At 46.0% G+C, this 19,583-nt stretch overlaps 1 protein-coding gene across 3 annotated transcripts in view; it reads left to right on the top strand.

Annotated features, from left to right (window-relative positions):
* Positions 1-19,583, top strand: part of SLC31A1 (solute carrier family 31 member 1) — a 79,446-nt gene that overhangs the window by 44,307 nt on the left and 15,556 nt on the right. Inside the window, exon 1 of one of the 3 annotated variants that reach the window (XM_073599852.1) lies at positions 12,609-12,735. The exons of the other annotated variants lie outside the window; for them this stretch is intronic. The gene's annotated coding sequence lies outside the window, so the exon portion shown is untranslated. Of the gene's footprint in view, positions 1-12,608; positions 12,736-19,583 lie in introns of those variants that run through there. 3 annotated transcript variants of the gene reach the window in all.

Genomic DNA, 19,583 nt, shown 5'->3' with positions numbered 1-19,583 from the left:
CAACTGCAGAGATAAAACGATAATTCTCCCGCTCTACAAGACTCTGGTCCGCCCGCACCTGGAGTATGCTGTCCAGTTCTGGGCACCAGTCCTCAGGAGGGACGTACTGGAAATGGAGCGAATACAAAGAAGGGCAACAAAGCTAATAAAGGGTCTGGAGGATCTTAGTTATGAGGAAAGGTTGCGAGCACTGAACTTATTCTCTCTGGAGAAGAGACGCTTGAGAGGGGATATGATTTCAATTTACAAATACTGTACTGGTGACCTCACAATAGGGATAAAACTTTTTCGCAGAAGAGAGTTTAATAAGACTCGTGGCAACTCATTACAATTAGAAGAAAAGAGGTTTAACCTTAAACTACGTAGAGGGTTCTTTACTGTAAGAGCGGCAAGGATGTGGAATTCCCTTCCACAGGCGGTGGTCTCAGCGGGGAGCATTGATAGCTTCAAGAAACTATTAGATAATCACCTGAATGACCGCAATATACAGGGATATGTAATGTAATACTGACACATAATCACACACATAGGTTGGACTTGATGGACTTGTGTCTTTTTTCAACCTCACCTACTATGTAACTATGTAACTTTAATGACGTCTTAGTCCGTAGGGTTCAATATTGATATCCTCCACCCCAAACTCACTCATCCAGGTCTTTATGGCTCTTGCTTTGTGCACTGGTGCGCAGTCATGGTGGAACAGGAAGGGGCCATCCCCAAACTGTTCCCATAAAGTTGGGAGCATGAAATTGTCCAAAATGTCTTGGTTCCCTTCACTGGAATTAAGGGGCCAAGTCCAACCCCCGAAAAACAACCCCACCCCATAATCCCCCCTCCACCAAATGATTTGTGTTATGTCCCTTGGACACGGGGTCTGTCAGGGTGTTGCTAGCAATGCTGCCAATATCCGCTCAGCAAGTTACACACAGGCTGGATGCACTTCTTAACCAGGGAAGGGTTTATTACTCAGAAAGCCATGTACATTCTTACATGGAGGAGTCATAATACAGCAGGTATCCCTCTAAGTATGCAGCTGCTTCCCAGTCCCACACACTTGTGACTGACTTACTGGTACAGTCCCTCCCCCAGCATGCATCAGGAGAAAGGGGTTAAGGGTCACAGTGATTCTGCACAAACATTACAATTTGGACCAGTGCTCAAAGCAAGGTCCATAAAGACATGATGAGTGAGTTTGGGGTGAAGGAACTTGGCTGGCCTGTACAGAGTCCTGACCTCAACCTGATAGAACACCTTTGGGATGAATTAGAGCGGAGACTGCGAGCCAGGCCTTCTCATCCAATATCAGTACCTGACCTCACAAAGGCACTTCTGGAAGAATAGTCAAACGTGTCCATAGACACTCCTAAACCTTGTGGACAGCCTTCCCAGAAGAGTTGAAGCTGTTATAGCTGCAAAGGGTGGGCCAACTCAATATAGAACCCTACGGACTGAGACTGGGATGCCATTAAAGTTCATGTGCGTGTAAAGGCAGGCGTCCCAATACTTTTGATAATATAGTGTATAACAGATTAATAAAGCAATTTATGTAAGTACCTAAATGTGTCAGCTTTCTGCACCTCTGCATTAGAACTGGGAGAAGACAGGGCAGGTTTAGTAGCCAATTAGGCTTGCTGCATATGCCGACGAGAGGAGTGAGCAGGAGGATAGCCTCATCAGTCTGCTGTTTTTTCCTTCACTGTCCAGTCACAGGCTAGGGATGAGGAGGGACAAAGCTGGGCTTTTTAACGGCAATAGAAAAACACAAAGTTACCAACCTGGCTGTGCTGTCTTGCAGAGCTGTGTAAATCTCAGCACTGGTTAGAAGGTAGAAATCCTGTGAATTTAGCTGTTTTAACAATTAAAACAATGACATAACTGTGCACTGAATTGCAGATTTCTGCAAAAAACCTTTACCAAAAATGTCCTGCACAGAAGTAAACAGCACTGTGGAACTATATAGTCAGGAATATACTGTATATGACTCCAGTCGGAACAAGTATTGACAACATGTAAAGCGCATGCTATGGAAAACCTTGCTAGGTTTACCTATTTCCAAAGAGCTCCCAAATCTCCCCCTTTTTGGGGTAAGTATCATTCACTGTGAACAGTTCACTATTCATTCCTCTCATAAGGACAGTCTGTTTTTAATCACAGGCATGCAAGTTTCCACAGAGCTTATTCCACGTCGTCTGCAGTCATACTCTGGAGCATTGATCGTGGGGCCTCGGCCTTCCTCAGGTTCTCTCCCCATCACGTAATGCTCAGGACCTCTTATGTGAGAACTGATCCCAGATATAATGATGCCGGATGGAAGACACCCGAAACATAATAGTCTAGGCTGCACACTATAAAAGGGCAGAACGATTTACTGCAAGGTAGAAGTTTTTTAAAAAGCGTTTAAACATTTCAGTGGTCATGGTTCATTCGCAACACAGGATTCAACTTTCCAGCTTCATTGGGGATCACAGGGCAGATTTCCAGGCAGCAGACACTGTTTTTCCTTTACCGAGGAGCCAGAGGTCAAATGTCTGATCGCAGGTACTGCTTTCTCTTTACCAAGAAGCCAAATGTTTAATCAGCAGGTACTGCTTCCTCTGCACCAAGAAGCCAAATGTGTGGTCGCAGGTGCTGCTTTCTTTCCAGCAAGGAATCAAATGTCTATTTAGCAGATACTGCTTTCTCCCAGCAAGGAGCCAAATGTCTGGTCAGCAGGCAATGCTTTCTCTTTACCAAGAGGCCAAATGTCTGGTCAGCAGGCACTGCTTTCTCTTTACCAAGAGGCCAAATGTCTGGTCAGCAGGCACTGCTTTCTCTTTACCAAGAGGCCAAATGTCTGGTCAGCAGGCACTGCTTTCTCTTTACCAAGAGGCCAAATGTCTGGTCAGCAGGCACTGCTTTCTCTTTAGGGTCCTTTCACACTGGGGCGGTTTGCAGGCGCTATTGCGCTAATTATAGCACCTGCAAACCGACCCGAAACAGCCGCTGCTTTAATTCCAGTGTGAAAGCCTCGAGGGCTTTCACACTGGAGCGATGCGCTGGCAGGATGGTAAAAAAAGTCCTGCCAGCAGCATCTTCGGAGCGATGAAGGAGCGAAGTGTATACCACTCCTTTACCGCTCCTGCCCATTGAAATCAATGGGACGGCGCGGCTATACTGCCGGCAAAAGCGGGGGGGTAAAACCCCCCCCGCTAGCGGCCACATACCGACGGTAAAGCCCCCGCCCCAGTGTGAAAGGACCTTTACCAAGGAGCCAAATATGTAGTCATCAGGTAGTGCTTTCACTTCAACAAGGAGTCAGATGTCTGGTCAGTGGGTATCTGGAAGCCACACACCGGTCTGACGAGAAGTGCTTTTATTGATAAAAAGCTGGATCATATAAGTATACAAAACACTACAGCAGAAGTGTACTGGGGTCAACTGACGCGTTTCGCACTCATGACGAGTGCTTACTCATAGCTGGCATACATGTGTTCCTCCCACTGATACCAATGATGGGGCAGTAATCCTCCCCCTCATACCAAGGATGGGGGTACTATTTCTCCCACTGACACTAACAAAGTGGGGCTATTCCTCCCCCTAATATTAAAGATCCACTGATGCCAGGACAATGTCTACTTTGAATGGCCACAGTCTGGCCCCCCTAAAGTTTGACGGACAGTAAACCGACCCTTTGTTTAGAAAGTTTGGAGACTGCTGATTTAGATTGTATTCCGAATGACAAAGCTTAGGACTGATGTGATGGATACAGCAGGTTTTTTTTTTTTTTTATGTTGACCGTAAATGCAGCTTGATCTGTACTAATTTCAGTTTAAAGAGAAATTATACATAATCTGTGCACTGCCAGAAAATTCAGTATTTGCATACACAGCACAAAGTGTGTACTTTAGGGGAATGTCAGAGTGGAACGTTGTGTGCAAGTGCTCAGCAAATAGCCTTGGGAACTGTTATGATAAAGATAAAGTCATTATGCGGAAATATTTTAATCCAGAGTCTTAGTTAAATGCCAGCCAGGGTTCAACAGTCCTATTACAAGGAAACCGCTACTCCATCTGTAAGATTATCTTGAGCAGGGAAGGGTTAGAACCTCTGTCAGGTTTTTATTGTCTGTGTCCCTGCTAGGGAGAGCCACCCTGTCTGGTTGACCATTGCCACCAAAAAAAAGTGATGGGAAATCCAAAATGTTACCGTTGTCTCCAGGACAGGAATAGGGGGATACCTGTTCCATGCACAGGTGACTACAGCTTGATTTTCTCTCATTCACTCAAAAGGAGGGATCGCCATTGCGGGCAATTGTAGTGAGACAGCTGCAGTACTCATGGCTGCCTGAATACAATGAAATGGCTGAACTGGATGATCATTTTCAACACCAGTCAGTCAGCTGGGTGGTGCTTGCAGGGCAGGGTGGATATAAATCAATGATTTTTTTTTTAAATCAGAATTTTTTGATTTAAATCAGATTTGATTTAAATTGCTTTTTTTTTAATCAAATTTATTTTAATAAAATGCTTTTGGAGTAAAAATCTATCTAAAGATAGTTTTCTATTTAAGATACTTTAATAATTTAGTTTATTCAGCATGAAATGGAGCTTAGTTATGTAGCACGAGGCTGTATATTCTGCAATATTTACATTTTTGGTGAACTCCTTTAATGAATCAGAGCTCTGCAAGCTGAGATAACATGCACTGCGTTGATGCATTCACACACTTTTACAGTAACCATAAGATAAAAGAAAGTTCAGGAATATTCCTTTATCCCATTGTTTTGAAAATCTACGTGCACTACAAGTTTGGGCAGCGCTAAAACATTTAAAACACAATAAATCGATCGATAGTAATGTGAATCCAGGTGAGAGATAGTTCGGAATATCTGTGTGACAGTTCATATGGAAAACATCAGCTGTTTGAACGTTCGACCATCACCACACCAAGTGATTCCGCTCCCTTAGGAGTTGCACTCACCGAATTCCCAATTAACAAGAGCCTTTGAATATATATTAAGTCTTTGCGATCGCTGCCTAAAGGATATCAGCCCGGATCTCCAATAATGATCATCCAAAAGATATCAAACGTTCTGGTCCTATGATTTGCTCAGATTAAGCAAGCCAAAACCTTTTAAACAACTCGGGCATAAAGAAGGAAAAGAATCCTCATAGTGTGAAACTGTAAAATGTTATTCATAAAAAAAAAAACCCTTCCCTTATGCCAATGCACTTACAAACATTAATATCAAAAGCGTTCAGTATAAAATATTGCACTGTGTAATCAGTTCCGATACTCTCACCACCTCTCGTGGAGATATGATCGTCCATGACGGTTCCTGGGAAATGTGTTTTAAAATGTTTTAGCGCTGCTTAAGCTTGAAGGACTATCTATTAGATCTTTTTTGCTCACCCTTTATAATTGTCTTGTATTAATATAGCAGCTGCTTAGCTTAATTGGGATTAATTTTATACCTAAGCGCTGGAAAAGTGACCCTGTTTACTTCTGTTTTTTTTTTTTTTTTTAATGTACACTACAAACTGTATGACTGAATCGGTTCTGATATCGCTGTTTCCTAACCTGACAGCTTTATATTCTAAATAGGAAACCTTCATTTTGTTTGCAAATATTTAAAGATTCTAACTACAAGCAAGAATAAGTCTTTACATTTAAAGAGCACCTGTCATTTCAGATCCATCATGGCAGCGCCTCTTAGCGGGCATCCACTCACCTGCTGCCTCCACCTCCCTCACCTTGTGTCACTGTCGCATCACCAGCCGTCCCATTAAAGTGAATGGGACTGTCGGTGAGTCAACAGCAGGTCAGAGGAGGAGCCGATACGGGATAGAGATGACAGTTGCTCTTTGAAAATGATGATTTTAATGAAGTTGATTCAAATCAAGCCTTTTTACTAGTGATTTAAATCGACTTGATTTAAATCAAATCCACCCTGTTGTGGGGTCATCCATATTTTGTCTGATTCAGCTGGAATTTGCTAAAATTCAGCCTGTCTATAGGCACATTAAAATAGAAGTCTTGGTAAGGTGTTATGTTCAATGGGACAGTGTACTACATGTACTTTGTTCCATCTTCCTAGGTGCGGTTCGGGGGGGTCTTTGTGAAGTTGGACAGGGCCCCCCTGGCAGGTATCCGACAACACAGCTAGCGAGGAGAAGGCTGCTCAGGCTAACAGACTGCACTTTTCCCTATCTCCCCGCACTGGCTCGAGACCATTGTCCCATTAAGAATGCAGGGGAGGGGCTAAAATGTTCCAGGCAACTGGGTAAGTGCATTGAGATGGGAGAAAATGAGCTTCTGGAGGATGGGTGCTCTGCCCGACCTCACAGCTAGTCTGAGCACTTAGTGCGTGTATCCACTACCTGCACACTAGAGCGCCGCACACATGGGCTGAATAGTGGGCGGTATCAGCTGATTCAATAGAAACCGGACAATATTCGGCCCTTGCATACGGCAGCTGGTCTGACAGAAGCAGGCCGAACGTGCGGCTTCTGTCGAAGGGGCGTGACTGAAAAAGGTCTGCCAATTGGCACTGACTGGTGTGTATACTGGTGGGGGTGGGGGGGGGCGTCCGCCTGTTGAACCACAATAGCTCAGCGGGGATATAGCTGTACTGACATCAGATTGTTAGTACAGCGGCTCCTCTTGAGCCCCCCCCAAAAAAACAGATCCCGTTCCCCTAAAGCATGTTGTACAGCACAGTGCTTGTGCTGTGTCATTTGACCCCCTGTAACACCTGAAATACTTGGCTGATCCTGCCAGTTTCTACTCTCCCCTCTCTAAGCTGACTCCTATCTATTAGGGCTGCTGAGCTCTGACACTGGAGTCAGTACGTGCCTCTGTCATACGCAGCTCCGTCTCCTGTGTCTGCTCGTGTCAGCGCCCCCCCCCCCCCCCCCCCCCCCCGCTTTCATAGTTAACATTAAAAGCCCCCATCACCTCTGTATTAGAACAAGAAGTTCCCCTGTGTCTGTGTTCTATCATAAATATGCTTATCTGTACTGATAACACAGCGGTTCCCTGCAATCACGTGACTCCTCGGCTCTCTGTCTCTCCTCCCCAGCTGACGTCAGTGGCAGTGCTCGGCCCCGCCCACTTGAACTGTCAGCCGAGCAGAGGAGAGGAGGCAACTGATCACAGGAAGACGCTGTGTTATCAGTACAGAAAAGCATATTTATGATATAACACAGACATAGGGGAACTTTTAGTTATAATAGAGAGAGGATAGGAGCTTTTTATAGAAGCGGCTTAACAACCAGTTTAAGCCTAGTGTGCATGGAGCCTTAAAATGGCCAAGGTTTAAAATGCCTCCCTTGTCTACACTGTAGAAAAAAAAAAAATCTCGGTTGTGATCGCACAACTCTGGCACATGAGCAGCAGCTGCGATGAAACGATCTTCCCTGCCAACAATGAGGGAGCAATGGAAGCTGGCAGATAATGTCAAAGTTGTGCAATTCAACCCTGTTGTTGAGCCACTGACACAGGGGAGCTGGAGCTGTTTGATCACATGACCACTACGAAGAAGAGTAAAGGAAAAAAAAACTTTAAGATGACACGATCACTGTGTTTCGATGTCAATGTGGTCACATGATCATAACTAGACCTGGAGCTCAGTCACTATGCTGGGAGAATGCAGCGAAGTGTGCGCTCAACAAAGAAACCTGTGCCGTCATGTGGAGCATTTGGGCCGTAAAACGCTAGTAAATGCACGTATGCCAAGGCTTATATGGTTGGCATGACGTCATCTCTGATTAAGTTTCTCTTTGTCACTGGGGCCAGACTTTCCTTGACATCAGGGCTAAGGCTTCATGTACACTTATACTGGTAAACGGGCGTTTAGGAGCAGTTGGGCGTTTTTTTTTTTTTTTTAGCTGCTCCTGAACTCTCCTCTATGTTATCTTACCAGTACATGTACTCAGGGTCGTTTATAGTCGTTTCTAGGCAGTTGAGTTTAGAAGCATTTTTTGGAAAGCAAAAAAATGCATTCAGGACGAATGTTCAGAGGCATTTGAAATGCCAAACGCCTGTAATCTCTTGTAAATGCGGTAACTCGCGTTTAAGCGCTTTCATTTACAGGTGTTATTAATTTTTGAATATTTGAAAAAAAAAACGCTTCTAAGCGCAAACGCGGCATGTAAACAAGGCAAAACTGACGTTTTTAAACTATCTGTCAAGTTAAATCGTCCAGGAGAGGTTGTAAAACGTCCCGTGTACATTGAGCCTAAGCCCCACCAACTACGATTCCATTGCCTAGTGAGATTGCCCCAGTGGTATGGGTGATGTTACTGGACACGGGTGGAAGGGTGATAACAAAGGGAATCTACATCAGGGAGGAGCACAGACAGTGGCGTAGCGTGGGGGGTGCCGTGGCCCCGGGCGCAAAATTTGGGGGGGCGCAGCATCCGGTGCCAGTGACACTCCGTCCAAATGCTAACCGTGTACGGACGGTGTCACTGGCTGTGCTCCGGCCACCAGGTTGCGGCATGGGCAGCGGGTGCCTGGTGAGTGGATGAACGGGGTGGCAGGGCTGGATTGCGCCGGAAGTCCCGCCTCCGCCTTGCTGTGTGAACCGCCGCCGTCTTCTCTTCCGCCGCTCTGGACTGGATCTTACCTTTCTACATTGTGGCAGCCAGTCTGGCACTGGCGGTGCGGTGCCAGCTCTACCCCACATGCAATGAAATGACATCTCCGGGGAAATGGATCTTCCTGACCAAGTGAACTGTGGTATGTGAAACGGATGTACACTTCACATACACAGAGCATCACCCTCTCCCCCACTTATCCCAAATGTCCCTCCCCTCCTCCCACTTATCCTCAATGTCCCTCCTGTCCTCCCACTTGTCCTCAATGTCCCTCCCACCCCCCCAATGTCCCTCCTGTCCCCCAATGTCCCTCCTGTCCTCCCACTTATCCTCAATGTCCCTCCCGCCCCCCCCCCGTTCCTCCTGTCCCTCCTGCCCCCCCACTTATCCTCAATGTCCCTCCTGTCCCCCCACTTATCCTCAATGTCCTTCCTGTCCTCCCACTTGTCCCCAATGTCCCTCCTGTCCCCCAATGTCCCTCCTGTCCTCCCACTTATCCTCAATGTCCCTCCTGCCTCCCTCAATGTCCCTCCTGCCCTCCCACTTATCCTCAATGTCCCTCCTGCCCCCCCATGTCCCTCCTGTCCCCCAATGTCCCTCCTGTCCTCCCACTTATCCTCAATGTCCCTCCTGCCTCCCTCAATGTCCCTCCTGCCCTCCCACTTATCCTCAATGTCCCTCCTGCCCCCCCCATTTCCCTCCTGTCCCCCAATGTCCCTCCTGTCCTCCCACTTATCCTCAATGTCCCTCCTGCCTCCCTCAATGTCCCTCCTGCCCTCCCACTTATCCTCAATGTCCCTCCTGCCCCCCCCATGTTCCTCCTGTCCCCCAATGTCCCTCCTGTCCCCCACTTATCCCCAATGTCCCTCCCGTCCCCCCCCATGTCCCTCCTGTCCTCTCACTTATCCTTAATGTCCCTCCCGCCCCCATGTTCCTCCTGTCCCCCAATGTCCCTCCTGTCCCCCAATGTCCCTCCTGTCCTCCCACTTATCCTCAATGTCCCTCCTGCCTCTCGCAATGTCCCTCCTGCCCTCCCACTTATCCTCAATGTCCCTCCCGCCCCCCCCCCCCCCATGTTCCTCCTGTCCCCCACTTATCCCCAATGTCCCTCCTGTCCTCTCACTTATCCTTAATGTCCCTCCCTTCCCCCCCGTGTTCCTCCTGTCCCCCAATGTCCCTCCTGTCCTCCCACTTATCCTCAATGTCCCTCCCGCCCCCTCCCCCATGTTCCTCCTGTCCCCCAATGTCCCTCCTGTCCTCCCACTTATCCTCAATGTTCCTCCTGTCCCCCAATGTCCCTCCTGCCCCCCACTTATCCCCAATGTCCCTCCTGTCCCGCCACTTATCCTCAATGTCCCTCCTGTCCTCCCACTTATCCTCAATGTCCCTCCCGCCCCCCCCCAATGTTCCTCCTGTCCCCCACTTATCCCTGATGTCCCTCCTGTCCCCCCACTTCTCCTCAATGTCCCTCCTGTCCCCCCACTTCTCCTCAATGTCCCTCCCGTCCCTATGTCCCTCCTGTCCCCCCACTTATCCTCAATGTCCCTCCTGTCCTCCCACTTATCCTCAATATCCCTCCCATCCCCCCCATGTTCTGCCTGTCCCCGAATGTCCCTCTTATCCTCAATGTCCTTCATGTCCCTCCTGTCCCCCCAATGTCCCTCCAGTACCCCCACTTATCCTCAATGTCCCTCCTGTCTCCCCACTTATCCTCAATGTCCCTCCTGTCTCCCCACTTATCCTCAATGTCCCTCCTGTCCCTCTAATGTTCCTCCTGTCCCCCCATATCCCCAATGCCCCTCCTCTCACTTATCCCAAATGTTCCTCCTCTCCCCCCACTTATCCTCAATGTCCCTCCTGTCCCCCAATATCCCTCCCCTCCTCCCACTTATCCTCAATGTCCCTCCTGTCCCCCCAATGTCCCTCCAATGTTCCTCATTTCCCCCAATGTCCCTCCCCTCCTCCCACTTATCCTCAATGTCCCTCCTGTCCCCCCAATGTTCCTCATTTCCCCCAATATCCCTCCTCTCCTCCCACTTATCCTCAATGTCCCTCCCGTCCCTCCTGTCCCTCCAATGTTCCTCCTGTCCCCCAATGTTCCTCCTGTCCCCCAATGTCCCTCCTGTCCCCCCACTTATCCCCAATGCCCCTCCTCTCCTCTCACTTATTCCAAATGTCCCTCCCCTCCTCCCACTTATCCTCAGTGTCCCTCCTGTCCTCCCACTTATCCTCATGGTCCCTCCCATTCCCCCCAATGTCCCTGCTGTCCCTCCAATGTTCCTCTTGTCACCCCACTTATCCCCATTATCCCACTTATCCTCACTTATCCTAAATGTCCCCCCTCCTCTCCCACTTATTCGAAATGCCCCTCCTGTCCCGCCACTTATCACAAATGTTTCTCCTCTCATCCCATGTATCCCCAATATCCTCCACTTATCCCAAGTAACCCCTCTCTCTCCACTTATCCCAAACATCCCCCCACTTAGCACCAATGTTCCAACTCTCCCCCAAGTTAGAAATGAGCACATTGCCCCCCCCCCCCCCCCATTTAGCATCAATGCCCTATTAACTTAGCACCAATATCATTGCCTATACCCCCTCATTGCACTAATGCCCCCTCTCCCCACCTAACAACATTGCACTCCTACTGTAAGCTGTAGCTGCTCTTCTGTAGCAGCCCCTCTCCTAATACTTTGTAGGTGGGGAAGAGAGGAATTGGGGGTGGGAGGAGAGCTCTGTACTGGAAGGGGAGTTACTGTCCTGTGAGACATGCATTCTTGAGCCCTGCAATCTGTATGTAGCACAGTCATGAACTCTGCAGTGCATTCTCTATGCAGTGCACTTCTGAACTCTGCTCTCTGCGTAGCGCACTCCTGAACTCTTTGCACTTTTGGGCTCTTCACTTTGTATGTAGTGCACTCCTGAACCCTGCACTCAGTACATAGGTCAGTCCTGATCTTTGCACTCAGTGCGTAGTAGAATCTTAATCTTTTCTCTTTGTATTTAGCACACTCCTAATCTTTGCACTTTGTACGTAGCTCACTACTGAATTCTGCATGGTGTACGCAGTACAGTCCTGAGCTCTTCACTCTGTATGAATTGCACTCTGGACTCTGTACCTAGTGCTCTCCTAAACTTTACACTCTGTATATAGGGTACTCCTGATTTTTGCACTTGGTACGTAGCATAATCTTGATCTTTGCACTTTGTATATAGCACACTCCTGATCTTTGTACTCTGTACGCAGTACACTCAGGAACTCTGTCCATACTGCACTCCTGAACTCTGCACTCTGTGCAAAATGCACAAGTAGTATTTAACAATGCTCCATTAAGACTCTCCCACTCTTAGGTGGTGGTGGTGTGGTTAAGGTCCTGCACCTATTTTCTGAGAAAAAATGCCCTGCCTATAGGATGTCCGCAGTCTCTGACCATCTCCTGTACTATGTCTGCAGTCTCTGACCATCTCCTGTATTATGTCCGCAGTCTCTGACTGTCTCCTGTAGTATATCTAGCATTAAATAATATGCACAACCCTTACATCTGGGTTACTATTGGCTGCCTGCTCTGCTGTATATAGGTGGTGCTCCTTGTTATTTACAACCTAGACCTCTGATTGGCTGCCCGCAGCCTTTTATTATTGGCTGATACTGAGAAGATATCTCTTTGACTACTGTAATCAAAGCGATATCTCCGATCTAACCATTAATAAAAGGCTGCAGGCAGCCAATCAGAGGCTCAAGCTGTGAGTGGAGGAACCTGGGCCCCCATTCTTGGGTGCTAAAAGCCCACAGGTTAGGGGGCGCAAATTACTTGCCTTGCCCCGGGTGCTGACAACCCATGCTACGCCACTGAGCACAGAGAGTTTATTTTATTTTATATGTAATACAAGGTGATGGCATGCATCTTGTGATGTTTGCTCATTATCACGACCTTTAAAACTTTAGCCGATGGTAGCTAGGTAAACGAATTGAACAGAAGATTAATACAGCATGTGCTACAGTTAGGGCTAGATAGTAACGACATGAGGAAATGGACTGGTTTCGTGGCAGAGTGATCACACGGCATGATGTCACATGACTATTGAACACAGCAGCTCCTGAACAGCAGGCGAGCCTTCCTGTACAGCGTGCAGCTTCCAGGGAAACTTCTGTAGGGTGAGCCAAAACTTTGAAAACTTTTTATTTCCTGGTCTAATCATTGAAGAGCTCTGCATGAACACTTCTCAGGGATACTCCTTTCTTCGCAGTTGTGTCATGTAGAGACCATGCTAAATAGATTTGAATGTAGTGCCATCATGGCATCCTGCTAAACAATTATGAAATGCATTTTGCTATTTTCAACCTAAGATTAGAGATGACGTAGGCTTCCATTACTCATTTCTACCGATTGCCTGGCTATCATGGTAATCCTCGCTCTTCAGTGCTCCGAGTCATATTCTAAAAACTGAAGTCTAGGGACGAACTATAATCAAAAGATTTCCAGATATAAACCTGAGTTTTTTTTTTTGTTTTTTTTTGGTGGTTTGTTCCATAGCAAACTGATGGCTATCAAAGTGATATCTATGCTAGCAATCCGCCGACTTCATTTTTTTCCCACAATAGTATTTATTCGGGATTTCAAAAAGAAAGCCATACAGTGGTGAAAATAATTATTTGATCCCCTGTAGATTTTGTAAGCTTGCCGACTTACAAAGAAATGAAGGGTCTATTATTGTTAACATAGGTGTATTTTAGATGATAGAGAAGAATATCAACCAAAAATCCAGAAAAAACACATAATACAAATGTTATAAATTGAGTTGGAGTTCAGTGAGTAAAATAGTAAAAAAGTATTTGATCCCCTACCAACTAACAATAATTTTGGCTCCCACAGACTGACTACATTATGTGCTCATGTGGTACGCAGATTAGTCCTGTCCATTTAAGAAGGTGCTCCTAACGACAACTCGTTATGTGTATAAAAGACATATGTCCACAGAATCTTTCTTCAGTTCAAACCTCACCATCATTGGCAAGACCAAAGAGCTGTCAAAGGACGTCGAGGACAAGATTGTAGACCTGCACAAGGCTGGAATAGGCTACAAGTCCATCAGCAAGAAGCTTGGTGAGAAGGAGACAACTGTTGGAGCGATTATTTGCAGATGGAAGAAATACAAAATAACCATCAATCGCCCTCGTTCTGCAAGATTTCGCCTCATGAGGTAAGGATGATCATGAGAAAAGTGAGGGATCTGCAAAGAACTACACAGGAGGAGCTTGTGAATGATCTCAAGGCAGTTGGGACCACAGTCCCAAAATAAACCATTGGCAACACAATACGCTGCCATGGATTGAAATCCTGCAGCGCCTGCAAGGTGCCCCTCCTCAAGAAGGCACATGTACAGGCCAGTCTGAAGTTTGCCAATGAACATCTTAATGATTCAGAGAAGGATTAGGAGAAAGTGCTGTGGTCAGATGAGACCAAAATTGAGCTGTTTGGTATTAACTCAACTCACCGTGTTTGGAGGAAGAAAAAATGCTGACTATGACCCTAAGAACACCATCCCTACAGTCAAACACGGAGGTGGAAACATGATGCTTTGGGGCTGTTTCTCTGCTAAAGGTACGGGCCGACTTTGTCACATTGAGGGGCAAATGGACAAGGCCATGTATTGTAAAATCTTGAATAAGAACCTTCTTCCCTCAGCCAGAACACTGAAGATGGGTCATGGATGGGACTTCCAGCATGACAATGACCCAAAACGTACAGCCAGGGCAACAAAGTAGTGGCCCAAGAAGAAGCACATTAAGGTCATGGAGTTGCCTAGCCAATCTCCAGACCTTAATCCTAAAGGGATTTTATGGAGAAAGCTGAAACTTCGAGTTGGAAAGCGACAGCCAAGAAACCGTAAGGATTTAGAGAAGATCTGTATAAAGTCGACCGAAATCCCCCTTGAGATGTGTTCAAACCTGGGAACCAACTACAAGAAACGTCTTACCTCTGTGTTTGCCAATGTTTTTTCCATCAAGTGCTAAGTCAAGTTTTGCTTGGGGATCAAATACTTATTTTACTCACTGAACTGCAACTCAGTTTATAACATTGGTATTGTGTTTTTTCTGGATTTTTGGTTGATATTCTGTCTCTGTCATTTAAAATCCACCTATGATAAAAATTATAGACCCTTCATTTCTTTGTAAGTGGGCAGACTTACAAAATGTCCAGGGGACCAAATAATTTTCCCCACTGTACGCCGCAGCGCACAATACAGGGGAGCATCCAGTGCCAGTCATAACAAGCATACTACGGGGGAAAAAAGGAAATCTTGAATTAACATAACATAGCACTTGCAGGTGCAAATGTAGTTGTAGAATAGGACAAGAGAAAGGGATGGAACCGGGACAAGTAAAGGGAATCAAAGAAGGAGAAGAGAAGAGAGGGGAAAAAAATGAGATGAGGGATGGGGGGAGACATGCATGAGGATCAATGGGAAGGGGAAAAGGAGGAAACGTACCTAGCTATGAGCGCTACCCACCTCAGCACATGATCAATCCAGTGGCGGCTGGTGCTCCATTCTTTCAACTCTCCCCATCTCCCTTCAGAGACCCTATGCAGCTTTACCTACTATCTGGGAGTCGCAGGCTTGTGACCTTTTCTTTTGTTTATACCCATCCTATTACAGCACGGTAATACTTAACCCTTGAAAAAATACTATGGATTAGTCACCTTTTTGATGTTACGTATTTATCATAACCGCCGTATTACTGGACATTTACTTACCTCGATACCTACCTTGTTGCCAAATCCTGTGTGATGAGTGCACTAATGTATGCCTAATCTCCTGAACAAGTGTATAGATACGCGTAACATGTAGACTGCACAAAATGACCAACTCCCACCAAGACCGACAGGGCAACTATTTGTTACTGCAACAAGAATACTGTTACAATATTTCAGGATTGTGTCCTTGGTGCATGAGTTGTGGGCGGTATCAGTATTTAGGCAACATTTACTTTGCAAAGTTTTTAAATCATTGTTTATGTGATTGTCATTTTTTTATCAATTTATAATAAAAACGTTTTTTATATTAATATTGTGTGCCTATAAAGTCCAAGTACCAATTCTCTATTGCTTTTTGTTCATTATTATTATTATACAGGATTTATAGCGCCAACAGGTTGCCCAGTGCTTTACAATTTAGAGGGGGGACAGTACAGTTACAATACAGAAGGGACAGGAGGGCCCTGCTCCTGGAGCTTACAATCTAAAGGGAGGGGGATGGGGAGGTGGTAAAAAAGGTAATGGCTGCGAGGAATGATCTGATGGAGGTAGCTCAGGTACATTTCTTAGGTGGAGGTAGGGTAGGCTTCCCTGAATAAGTGAATTTTCAGGGATCGCCTAAAGGTGGACAAGGTAGGGGCTGACTGGGCATACTGGGGCAGGGAGTTCCATAGGATGGGAGAGGATCTGGAGAAGTCCTGGAGGCCAGCATGGGAGGAGGTAACAAAGGGAGCTAGAGTTCAGATGGTCCTGGGAGGAGCAGAGAGGACGATTTGGGCGATATCGGCAGATGAGGTTGGTGATGTAGCTGAGGGCAATGGCCTTGTATGTTGTGGTTAGTATTTAGAATTTTATACATTGGGGTAGGGGAAGCCAGATAAAAGTTGTTTTGGTTAACTTTTTTGATGCCAGAAAACACCTGCCTCTCCGTACTCCCTCGCTCCTTGGTGGTGTTTACAGCCCCCAGGTCTGTCGCAGTCAGCCACTCGAATTTTGGGGCCTGTTACCATTCAGGTGCATGCAAAGGCGAGGGAGTGAGGGGGCGATGAGATGTATGATATTTATGTAGCCGTAGGTGATGCGATCTGTATCAAAGCGAACTTGCACTTTTGTAAGATATTCAAAAGCAAAATCCTTGGGAATGTGACAAACTAGTGATGTAGCAGCCAATATTTAAAACTACAGTGACAAGATATTGAAGTCAAGATCAAGAACACAACTCTGCGGCCTTCTCCTAAATCAAATTCAGCATAGCATCTCTCATTTGTTCTAGTATTCTCTGGGGTAGATTGACTGGACTTTCCAACGTGGCTAATATAGGATTTGTCAGATCACCAGTTGTCTTTATTATTATATTGCTGACGATTGTTGCTGCAAGAAAGGCTGGTACATTTGATTTGTTTAATTTAATGCAATTATATTCTTTATCTCTGTGCACCATACAAGCCCCCGAGCACACAGACCTTTTCCTGTGTCTCCTGCCTCTTTAATGCTGTTAATGACACCGGCCACGATCTCTTTTCCTGATGTCCCCGGGGGACTGATGTTCTCAGAGAGCAGGATCTGAGGTGGGCCGAGCACAACATGGTATATACGATATTGGTTAACCCTCTGTGCACTGCTAGAGTCAGACACTTTCATCTGTAAAAAAAAAATGTAAATCCTAAATCAACAAAATAACATTTTATTAGGGATCCAAGAAATATTCAACTGCCTTCTGCGGGGCTGGAAGGAATTCACTTTTTCCCCTGCTGGCGCAAATTGGACCATGCTTTCCCTTTCCTCTGGATCAACTGTGGGCATAGGAATCTGTATATGGAGCCTTTCTATTTTTATTTATTTTTTTTTTCTGTTAAAAAACTGGATGGTATTTTTAATCAACCTATGTAACATACACTATATTACAAAAAGTATTGTGGCCCCCGCCTTTACACGCACATGAACTTTAATGGCATTCCAGTCTTAGTCCGTACGGTTCAATATTGAGTTGGCCCACCCTTTACAGCTATAACAGCTTCAACTCTTCTGGGCAGGCTGTCCACAAGGTTTAGGAGTGTGTCTATGGGAATGTTTGACCATTCTTGAAGCAGCGCATTTGTGAGGTCAGGCACTGATCTGGATGAGAAGGTGTTCTATTTGGTTGAGGTCAAGTCAAGTTCCTCCACCCCAAACTTGCTCATCCATGTATTTATGGACCTAGCTTTGTGCACTGGTGTGCAGTCATGTTGGAACAGGAAGGGGCCATCCCCAAACTGTTCCCACAAAGTTGGGAGCATGAAATTGTCCAAAATGTCTTGGTATGCTGATGCCCTAAGAGTTCCCTTCACTGGAACTAAGGGGACAAAGCCCAACCCCTGAAAATCAACCCCACACCACAATCCCCTTTCCACCAAATTATCTGGACCAGTGCACAAAGCAAGGTCTATAAAGACATTCATGAGCGAGTTTGGGGTGAAGGAACTTGACTGGCCTGCACAGAGTTCGGATCTCAACCTGATAGAACACCTTTGGGATGATTTAGAGTCGAGACTACAAGCCAGGCCTTCTCATCCACATCAGTCCCTGACCTCACAAATGCGCTTCTGGAAGAAAGGTCAAACATTCCCATAGACACACTCCTAAACCTTGTGGACAGCCTTCCCAGAAGAGTTGAAGCTGTTATATCTGCAAAGGGTGGGTCAACTCAATATTGAACCCTACGGACTGAGACTGGGATGCCATTAATGTGGAGAAATGTTCCCCTTAATTATTGCAGAATAACTTTAAAAATATGTCAGGATTTTTTCTTCCTTTGGCTTCTAATGTTGCAGGGTGCTTTTATAGGTTCAACTGGAAATTTAAAGTAGAGCTCCTGCTAAAACGTTCTAGATTGTTTTGAATAGCGCAAGGGAAGGGTTAATATCTCTGTCAGGTTTTAATTGTCTGCACCCAGAAATCCAGTATAACCTCTCCATCAGGGATGCAGCAGCTTTAAAAAATGAGGAGTCTATTTATAAAACAAAATTAGCTGAATGACTGTCACAAGTATTCTCCTAACCATAACAAATTTTCCCCATATTCTAATTGTTTTATTTCCTATGATCGTCAGCTCTATCTAGTTGCCTTAAAAGAGAAGTATGTTTTTTGTTTTGTTTTTTAGATTCATACTTACCTAGGTGGATGCAGCATCAGACCGATGCTGCAGCTGTCCTCCAGCGTCTCTACATTGAGAACCGAGCCACCGAACACCATCGATGGCTCGGTTCTCTCAGCTTCCCAAGTGGAGAGATGCTGCCTGTCAGTCAGCATCTCTCCTGCTCTGATCCTCCACACTCATTGGAGCAATGAGCTGTGGAGGGGCGGCTCGCTGAGACTACCATCAGTCAAGGCAGCTGGTGGATCCAGACTTGGGAAGTCGGAATGACGCACTGCCTCGACTGGTGGCAGTGACATCAGCGGAGAGTGGACTTCAGACCGCTCTCCACTGAAAACGGGTCACAGGATTGCAAAACTAATTGCATTCCTGTGACCCAGAGGAGAAGCCCAGCCTAAAAAGCTCTGGCTGGACTTCTCCTTTTTTTAATGTGGGATTTTCCTGAATTGCCTCAGTCGGGAAAATAATGCATTATGGCCACTAGAGGGAGCTGGCAATCATAGGAAATAAAGTTATTAGACAAAATACAGGGAAAATTTGTTATGGCATTTGTCCAGCAATTTTTTTTAAATAGACCCTTTTAAGCAGCCCATAGATGATTTGATTTTCCTTCCACCTATGGTGGAAAGAAAGAAAATTTTCAATTTTCTCCCTTAGCGCTATTGTGTTCTGCTGGCAGGGGAGCACCAGGAGCATTCATGTCCAGCAGAACATAGTGATTACTGCTAGCGGCCAGCAGTAATCACATATATCAAAATCAGACAGGCGGGTTGTACCCAAGTCCATTAATGGATCAACTTGGGTACAATCAGATATCAACAAACCTGGGGACTGCCCAGGAAAAAATCCAAGCCTACTTACCACCTGCTCACAGACAACCAATTGACCTGTCTAACAGTATGCGTTAAAAACAGGGGTTCAGTCCGCACGCATTTCCAAACACATGCGTAAGCCACAGAGCCACGTCACGTCACCCTGTAATTGTGTTGGGCACAATCAACCTGCCCATACACTGAGCAATTCTTGGGCAGTCCTTGCAGCTGAATTTTGACCCATGTATGGCTGGTTTGAGTGTGGCTCTCAGAAGTTCTAATCTCTAATCTTTTTTTGCCC

This window comes from Aquarana catesbeiana, linkage group LG09 (genome assembly GCF_042186555.1).
Source record: "Aquarana catesbeiana isolate 2022-GZ linkage group LG09, ASM4218655v1, whole genome shotgun sequence".
Classification (NCBI taxonomy): domain Eukaryota; kingdom Metazoa; phylum Chordata; class Amphibia; order Anura; family Ranidae; genus Aquarana; species Aquarana catesbeiana.
Note: the sequence above shows the minus strand (reverse complement) of the source record. Positions and strands in the feature narration are given on the sequence as shown.